Source organism: Myotis daubentonii, chromosome 7 (genome assembly GCF_963259705.1).
Source record: "Myotis daubentonii chromosome 7, mMyoDau2.1, whole genome shotgun sequence".
Lineage (NCBI taxonomy): Eukaryota > Metazoa > Chordata > Mammalia > Chiroptera > Vespertilionidae > Myotis > Myotis daubentonii.
In genome coordinates, this window is record NC_081846.1 from 7,952,091 (window position 1) to 7,960,600 (window position 8,510).

Consider the following 8,510-nt stretch of genomic DNA (forward strand, 5'->3'; position numbering starts at 1 on the left):
TGTGGTTAAGAGCAGAGATGTGGAAATAAGACAACCTGAATTTGAATCCCAGCTTATGTAACTTTGTGCAAAATACTTCACTTTTTATCTCAGGTATCTCAGTTGCATCATCTTTAAAAAACTAGAGAGTAATTGTTCCTGCCTCATAGGCTTGCTGAGATAATAAAATGTAAATAAAGATTAACTTATATTTAATTTGGGGCGTTGAATACTGCATGTCACACAGTAAGAACACAAAACAAGTTAACAATTACTATTGGTTCTTATCTTTTCATCGGAAAAGCACTGATAGTCACAGGCTTTCTTACATAATCCATGGTTCATGCTTTGTCTCCCACTTGGCTTAAAGAGCTTTACAACCTCCAGGACCATCCACCCTCTCCGAGCTACACATAAAGGGGACAGTATCCTGGAAATGAAAGAGCTATCTGTGATTACTTGGGGGAGGAAAACGGGATCTGGCTCTACTGCTTCTTCCCCTTAATTAGAAAGAAGCAGAGCACTTTTCACTATCAAAGAAGCATGGTGCCCCTCAGGCAGAAGAGCTTAATAGCAACAGTAAACAGTAGACCTAACCTTTACTAGATTAGGGGCTAATCTAAGCACGTACCTCACTAGCATGCAGCCAGGCTAGTAGTCCTAGCATCCTCATTTTACAAGCCCCAGGTCACAAGGCTAAAATTTAGGAGAGCCGGGATTTGAGCCTAGGTGTCTCTGACTCATAGTCTGGCTCTTCATCACTCTATCCCGGGCTCAAGCCCCAGGAGGCAGCCCATCATTTCCCCTTCTCTCTCATCATGGGTGTTTCTTGCTCTCCCTCCCTATCCCTTCCTCTCTGAAACCAATAAAAACATATTTTAAAAATTAAAAAATAGGTCAAGTTACACGGCTACAGGTCCAACTTGGGTCCACCAAATTCTGAGACTAATACAAAGCTGATTTTTTTTTTCCCCATCAGAATTCTGGATTTTTCTGCCACATTAAGGTAAATGCACCGCCCTCACTGGTTTGGCTCAGTGGATAGAGCGTTGGCCTGCGGACTGAAAGTTCCCAGTTTCAATTCCGGTCAAGGGCATGTACCGTGGTTGCGGGCACATCCCCAGTAGGGGGTATGCAGGAGGCAGCTGATCAATGTTTCTCTCTCATTGATGTTTCTAACGCTCTATCCTTCTCCCTCCCTTCTTGTGAAAATCAATAAAATATATTTTTAAAAAAAGATAAATGCACCCCCACCACCAATAAAACAGTTGCTGGGAGTTTCCGTGCCCTAACTAACCTGAAACGCAGTTCTGCCTCCACAGGCCCGAGAGTCCGGAGGAAATACGGGGAACCTTCAGGTAACATTTTCACTTTCCCTCGGGAGAGCGCTGTCTGCTGTGCCCTGCGAAGCACTTGCTAATGGCAGGTGGCGTTCAGGACAAGATGGAGCGAAGAGAACGTTAACAATTTACTATAAATGATTTTCAGTGGAAGGGAGAAAAGGAAATGTGACAGAAGGCTGTGGATCAGAGGTCAACACCTGCTCTTCCCTCCGTGTGCCCACAGGCTGACATCTCATCGCTGGGAAATCAGCCGCCAGGAGACACCAGGTCTCAGCCCCACTCAGCGGCCTCTGTCCCTTGAAACGGCTTGTACAGCCCTAACCCTGTCACAAACTAACGGCTCGTGTGCCTTCACTGGGTGCATATCCGAAGGGACTTGTACTGCTCCACTGCTAATGTGCACTCACAGGACTCGGAGAATACAGGAGAGAAATGTCCCCTGTAAAACGCTTACATATGCAGAAAACATTGCATACTGACTATATCTAGGAGCTGTTGTTTGTTGAGGAAAATTGTCCTGGTTTTCCAGATTCTAGTGGATGATTTCCCTTTATCCAAAGTCCAGTCCCTAATAGCGATGTCTCAAGGCAGGGCTGCCCTTACCGCCACTGCATGGCTAGGTTCAGCATGGCCCATCACTAGCTCCCCAGCAAAAGGGGAAAGGATGAGGCTGGCAGATATGTACCCAGTTCCTCTCCCAAACTTGCCAGTCAGGTAGCTTGCCTATTTCTCTTGGTATAGCATAATTGAGGTGATGGGGAGATGCTGCATCATTCCATTCACAGGGCACAGGCCACAGGAAAGAAAACACTGGGTGGGGAGAGAAGAATTGGCCCCCAAACAATGCATAGAAGTCTTCGGTTGTTAGGAATGATCTGTCGTTTTATTGCATTTTCCCATTATTTTGCTGTTCCCAAGTATGATAATAAGGGATGTATTATGCCAAAGGTAAGCAAACTTTCTGCAGAGGGACAGATACTCCGTAGTAAATAATTTAGGTTTGATGGGCTACAATGTGATCTTTGTTGCAACTATTCAACTCTGCATGAGAGCAGCCATAGAAAACACCTATAAATAAGTGAGTATGGCTAGTGTTCTAATACAACATAATTTACAAAAACAGGCAGTGACCTGGGTCTGGCCCCTCAGCCATAGAGTGCCCTCTCCTGTATTATATATGAAATTTGGATATGACATTTAATTACTAACTAAGCAATATTTTTAAAATATATTTTTTATTGATTTCAGAGACGAGGGGAGAGGGAGTTAGAAACAGCAATGATGAGGGAGAATCATTGATTGGCTGCCTCCTGCACACCCACACTGGGGATGGAGCCTGCAACCTGGGCATGTTTCATGACCAGGAATTGAACTGTGACCTCCTGGTTCATAGGCCAATGTTCAATCACTGAGCCATGCAGGCCTGGCAATATTTTAATGATAGATCAAGGACTTCCTAATTTTTTTAAATTTTTCCAAGTCTATAACATTTTTCTAAGCAATACTGTATAAAATTTCAGCAAATATTAGACAAAAATGTTTTTAATATATTTTGGACACCATTTGTGAAAAGCAACATTTCTCTAGATATGAGCTTTAAAAATGAGAATGGGAATTTATTAAAACTGAAAATTAAAAGCACTTTTGGCATTTTTATATTCCAAAACTACATATAACATATTAAAATGATAAGCTCTTTCCATTATATGGAATCATCTCCATATCAAGACTTATATTGTAAATATAAGTAAATGGTATAATATCCCCTAGCCACATGATCTATACAGGCATGTCATAGTACCAATATAAAAAAATACAGATGTTAAATTTTCTTAATTTAAATTTAGCAAATGGAAGCACATAATAATGCATTATAACATAGATACTTTTTTATTATGCACCATTAATAGTTAGATTGTTAACAATATCTGAGTAAAATATAACATGAACCAACTGGCATTACCAAGAAAGATTTAAGGTTTAACTTTCATCCCTTTGTCATTTAATTTTCAATCAAAGCATTGCTAAAACATTGCTTTCTGTGACTAATGTGCTAAAACATATATTGAAGGTAAAAGGCATGTCAACCTTGATTTTTCTCACTTTATGACATGGTCTGAATTTTAAAACCTCACAAAGTGCAACTAGATATACTTGTGTAAAAGCCCCTCCCGTGATGCCAATGGCAAGATTTCCATGGTAACTTTAATGCTTGAAAAGGAAAAAAAGAACACAGAAGGAGTCTTAAGAAAATTGCACAAAATGAACAAAATAAATTATTAGATTGAACATATGTGGCATAAACAAAATATGGGGTACAGTTATTAAAAATGAATTGCCTTTTAAAAATGAAAGCAAGCATAAATCAGGCATGGAACTTCAAGTTACAGGAAATGTGGTCATCCTAAACTCAGGAGCAAAAGGATCCTAGTACCTCTGATGTCACCAAGTTGGGAGCTCATATACACATCAACATAATCATCCTTCCAGTGTGGAGGCTCAACTTCCATGTGATTGTTACATCATTAATGAATTAAAAGAATAAATATTGAGATGCAGTCATTAGATTTACTGCAATAATACCTCATATCTACTGTGTGCTTTATACTAGTTCAAATTGTGCATATTGATATTATTGCATAAATTATTTTCTGATCTAGAAATAGAAACACAATGTAAATTTCATATGCAGAAATGCATTTTAAAAAATATTTTTATTGCCCGACCAGTGTGACTGAGTGAGTAGTTGAGTGTTGACCTATGACCCAGGAGCTCATGGTTTGATTCCTGGTCAGGGTACATGCTCCGAGTTGCAGACTCGATCCCCAGTGAGAGGTGTGCAGGAGGCAGCCAATCAATGATTCTCTCTTATGATGAATGCTTCTATCTCTCTCTCCAACTCTCTTTCACTCTGAAATCAATAAAAAATATATATATTTGAAAAAAATTATTGCAGCAAATCCTAAGTGTTACATTAAATTTGATATTTTTAAAATAAGTCACTGACATTGGAACAAATTGCAATAAATTAAGTGAGTCTGTGACATCTATAGAACTACAAACATAATTCAATTATTTTATTCTTATACAATTGTGCTTGAGTCATCTAAACTAAAACCAAGTCATGTTTTCTTTTCAAAGGCATTTATTTGCTGACAGAAGAGTATCTTAGATTTCATTGAATCTATTATGGTAACTCTACTTCATTAAATCCCTACTATCCAATTCTGCCTTTTTCAATGTCTATCTTTCTATTTCCATCAATTCTGAACATTTAGGTGAATGAATTACATACTCACCACCAAACAGCTTTGGAAAGAGGAGCGACCTACAGTCACTGAAGATTTACTTGGCCCACTTCATCATTTTGCTTTAGGTTAGCTCTAATAATATAAGTGCCCTAAACTGAAAACTGAAATTTGATTTTCAATTGTTCAAGACCTCTAATTCAATATAACCATAAATAATAAGATGTGGTGTCTTCAGAATTATGAGCTAAAATTTGATTCCCAATTGTTGCTTCATTCAACTGATGAATGTGTTGAATGCCTACTATGTGAAAAGCACCATCCTTGGCATTAGGGATACAATAGCCAACAGGAGCTGATTTCCTAGTGAACGTGAGAGAAAAATATCCTACTAATGGTTCACAGTATGATAAAAGTGGGCTTCCTCAGGGTGCTATGGTATTTAAGTTAAAAAAAAATCTGAATGTAAGAGATGTTAGAAGTCATCTAATCTAACCCCTTTGTTTCACATGTAAGAAACTAATTATCACAGTGTGTGTGTGTGTGTGTGTGTGTTTCCAGGGTCCTGTAAAAATAAAGAGATACTGTACAAAGCAGGACCTCACTGATGTAATCTACGTGTTCGTATATAAGCAGGTATGGTATGGTATGGTATGGTATGGTATGGTATGGTATGGTATGGTATGGTATAAAAAAAAGGCTGCACTTGACTGAAAATCTGGGAAGGTTTCTATTTGTACCCTGCTAATTTTCAGGGATAATATGAGCAAGATATTAAGCAGTTTCTTTATATTATAAGTTTAATTCTGTCTCTATCACCTAAATCTCTAAATTGTTGTGAGGACTGAATATAGTAATGAGCACAAAAGTGCTTTGTAAAGTTTAAAGCATAATAAAATATAACGTGATAGTATGTCATGTAGAAAATCAAGATATAAAGAAAATAATTAATTTAGTTGTGGAGAATTCACTGGATTAACAAAATGAAATGCTTAGTTCCTTGTGAATTAAAAGAAAGAATGAAGGTTATTTAATTCTCATCCATTCATTCTTTGTTGTCATGTTTGAGATAAACAAATGGCCAGCTCAATGAAGAGGAAAAGACAATTACCAAATTCAAAAAATGTGTTTCTCTATCTCCTTTCTTTCCCAAGACAGAGCACGGGACTCCCATCCTGATTAGAACAGCTGGCATGTGAAAGTTTACGTGCTAGCACTAGCACAAGCTGCACCCACAGTCCCCTCTAAGGAGAGATGCCCCACCCATTGACCTCACTGAGCCAAAATGCAAGTCCGCAGGTTTGTTCCCGCATAGTCTGTTCCCCCCCACCATTCCAGCTCACTGAAAAGCTGGTAAGTGCCAGAGTGAATGCAGCCAATCAAACCATGGCTATCCAGATAGGTATGCTATGGCCCAGAATAAGTTATTTTTGTAGAATTTAAACTTTGAGATATTGGTGGGAGGTTGAGATAGTTAAAGATTAGGGACTGAAGCTAGATAGTCCATCCGGAGAAACCATCCGCATCAGGACCATCCAAGCTCATGGGAAGCTGAAGTTATGAGGAGGAAAAGTCCATGCACAAGCAAATCTGTCAGGTAGAGAAGAGCACAGGTGTGTGGTGAGGGGCCCCGGGAGGAACAATCCCAGAAGATCAAGAGCAGCCAGTTTCTAAAGTTGACTCTGTTCATGAGTTATAGTCCTATTTGTAGATAATAAATTCCTCAGTTTGGGCTGAGATCCTAAAATAGCCTGGAAATCTAGGGAAATTTTAAGATTTATTAAATATGGCAGCCCAGCAATAGTGATTAGAGGTGATGACAGCAGCAGTAGTATCCAGTGGTGGTGTCCAGTGAAATAAGTCAGACAATGAGCCGGCATTAAGGGATTTCACTGATTTCATTACCCAAATCGTCACCGGGAAGAAGCTGGACTTGTGTACAGTCAAAGGGCCTATTGGAGACTAAAGTGTTTGGGGAAAATAGCACTTTATAAAATTAGGAGGCTTATCCTACAAGATGTGAGAAATGTGTTGTATTGGATATTTTCAAATCCATCCTCTCAGTTATGCCATTTGCTTTCATTGAGTTTTACTAAATCAAGAAACTTCTCCATCAATTGGAGTCAGACTCTGCCTGTCTTTTGTTAACTGCTTTGGAAGCCTTAAGAAAGAAAATGTGAGAACCAGAGAGCATCCCTTATCTCCTGAATTTGTGGAAAAGATTGTAATGAATATCAGGGCCAGAGGTGCAAGGATATCAGGAATAAAAGTACCACTAAATGTATAACATCAACAGGTCTCTCATGCTAAGAATAAGGAAAGAGAGGAGGCTTGAGGCCTGGGATAGGGGCATTTGGATAGATCAGCATGTATCTTGAACTAAATACTATTGAATTTCAATGCTGACAAAAGCTATCTCTTTTTTTTTCTTTTTTTGCTTGAGGAGAGTAGTCTTCCATTGACTGAAGAACCTATAATGACCATATCTGAAACAGCAACCTCACAAGATAATAATATCTGCTCCTGCATCTCCTTACTGCTGCCGAGACAGTGGCCAGGATAAAACATCAACACAGCTTGAGCAAGAAAATATATTATCTCTCCAGTTTACAGACCCAAGGAATTGCATGACTCGATGTCTGTGTCAGGAATCTCAATGTGTGAAAGCATACCTTACAGGTGTTGGACTGTGAGGCTGGAATGTAAGACTAGGCAAGGAGGACTTATTAATATGGGAGCACTCATCCAGGATTCAGAGTACAACAGCCTACAAAGATACCTTTGCCAGACCTAATACAGAGTTTTGTTCACGTCCATCTCATAGCAGGTTCACTGGGTTTTTGTAACTGTGTCGTGGTGTTTTATTGGACTAACTATAAAATTGTGAAAGATATATCTAGTAACTTATAGCAGGTTCACATTGGTTCCCTGATCTGTGCAGTAAATTACGTTGTGGTATAAGGGTTGAATTAAACCATTGCAATTGCTCTTGCTTAAGCAAAATGATACATTATAAGCAAGACTGGGTTCTGGGAGGATTTGCAGAGATTAGTACCATAATCAAAAGACGAAGGATACTGTTCCTCATCATATCCCCATGCAGTTCGCCTGGCCGGTCACTATAAAAACTAGGCAGATCATGAGAGAATGATAGCGGGCTGCAGCAAAGTGTAACCAAGTGGTAGATCCAAAAGCAGCTACTGTGAAGAATATGGCATTTTTTAAAAATATATTTTATTGATTTTTTACAGAGAGGAAGGGAGAGAGATAGAGAGTTAGAAACATCGATGAGAGAGAATCATCGATCAGCTGCCTCCTGCACACCTCCTACTGGGGATGTGCCCGCAACCCAGGTACATGCCCCCGACCGGAATCGAACCTGGGACCCTTCAGTCCGCAGGCCAATGCTCTATCCACTGAGCCAAACCGGTTTCGGCAAGACTATGGCATTTTTACTGAAATAGATCAACACCACCTCTGGCAGTTGGTATGCAGCTACTAAACTCTGCTTAATACATTCTTTTCAATTCTCTTCAATAAGCTGATCAAAAGTATTCACTTGTAGATGAGAAGAATCCAATCCAATGTGAACAATGAAAAGGAATTAACCAATGCTCGCTTTGGCAGCACATATACTAAAATCGGGAGGATACAGAGAAGATTAGCAGGGCCCCTGTGCAAGGATGCCACGCAAATTCGTGAAGCGTTCCATATTAAAAAAAAAAAAAGAAAGAAAGAAAGAAAATGAATTAACCATTTTTCAAGAGAGTTGAGGGTATATAAAAAGTACAAAAGACAAAATAGAGAAAAGACAAGAGGCTGTTGCAGTAGCATCGGTGATCAGAGCAACTAGAATGCACAAACCTAAGAGGAGGCTAATAATATGATGGGGAAGAGAGTTTAGGAAAAAAGATGAAAATTAGAGCACAGCTTTTAGTAG

General features: G+C 39.2%; 1 non-coding gene across 1 annotated transcript; it reads left to right on the forward strand.

Annotated features, from left to right (window-relative positions):
* The first annotated feature begins 8,181 nt into the window (after positions 1-8,181).
* On the forward strand, positions 8,182-8,288 carry LOC132238916 (U6 spliceosomal RNA). The gene has a single exon (XR_009453892.1). It is a non-coding gene; the product is annotated as a U6 spliceosomal RNA (small nuclear RNA).
* The last annotated feature ends 222 nt before the right edge of the window (positions 8,289-8,510 follow it).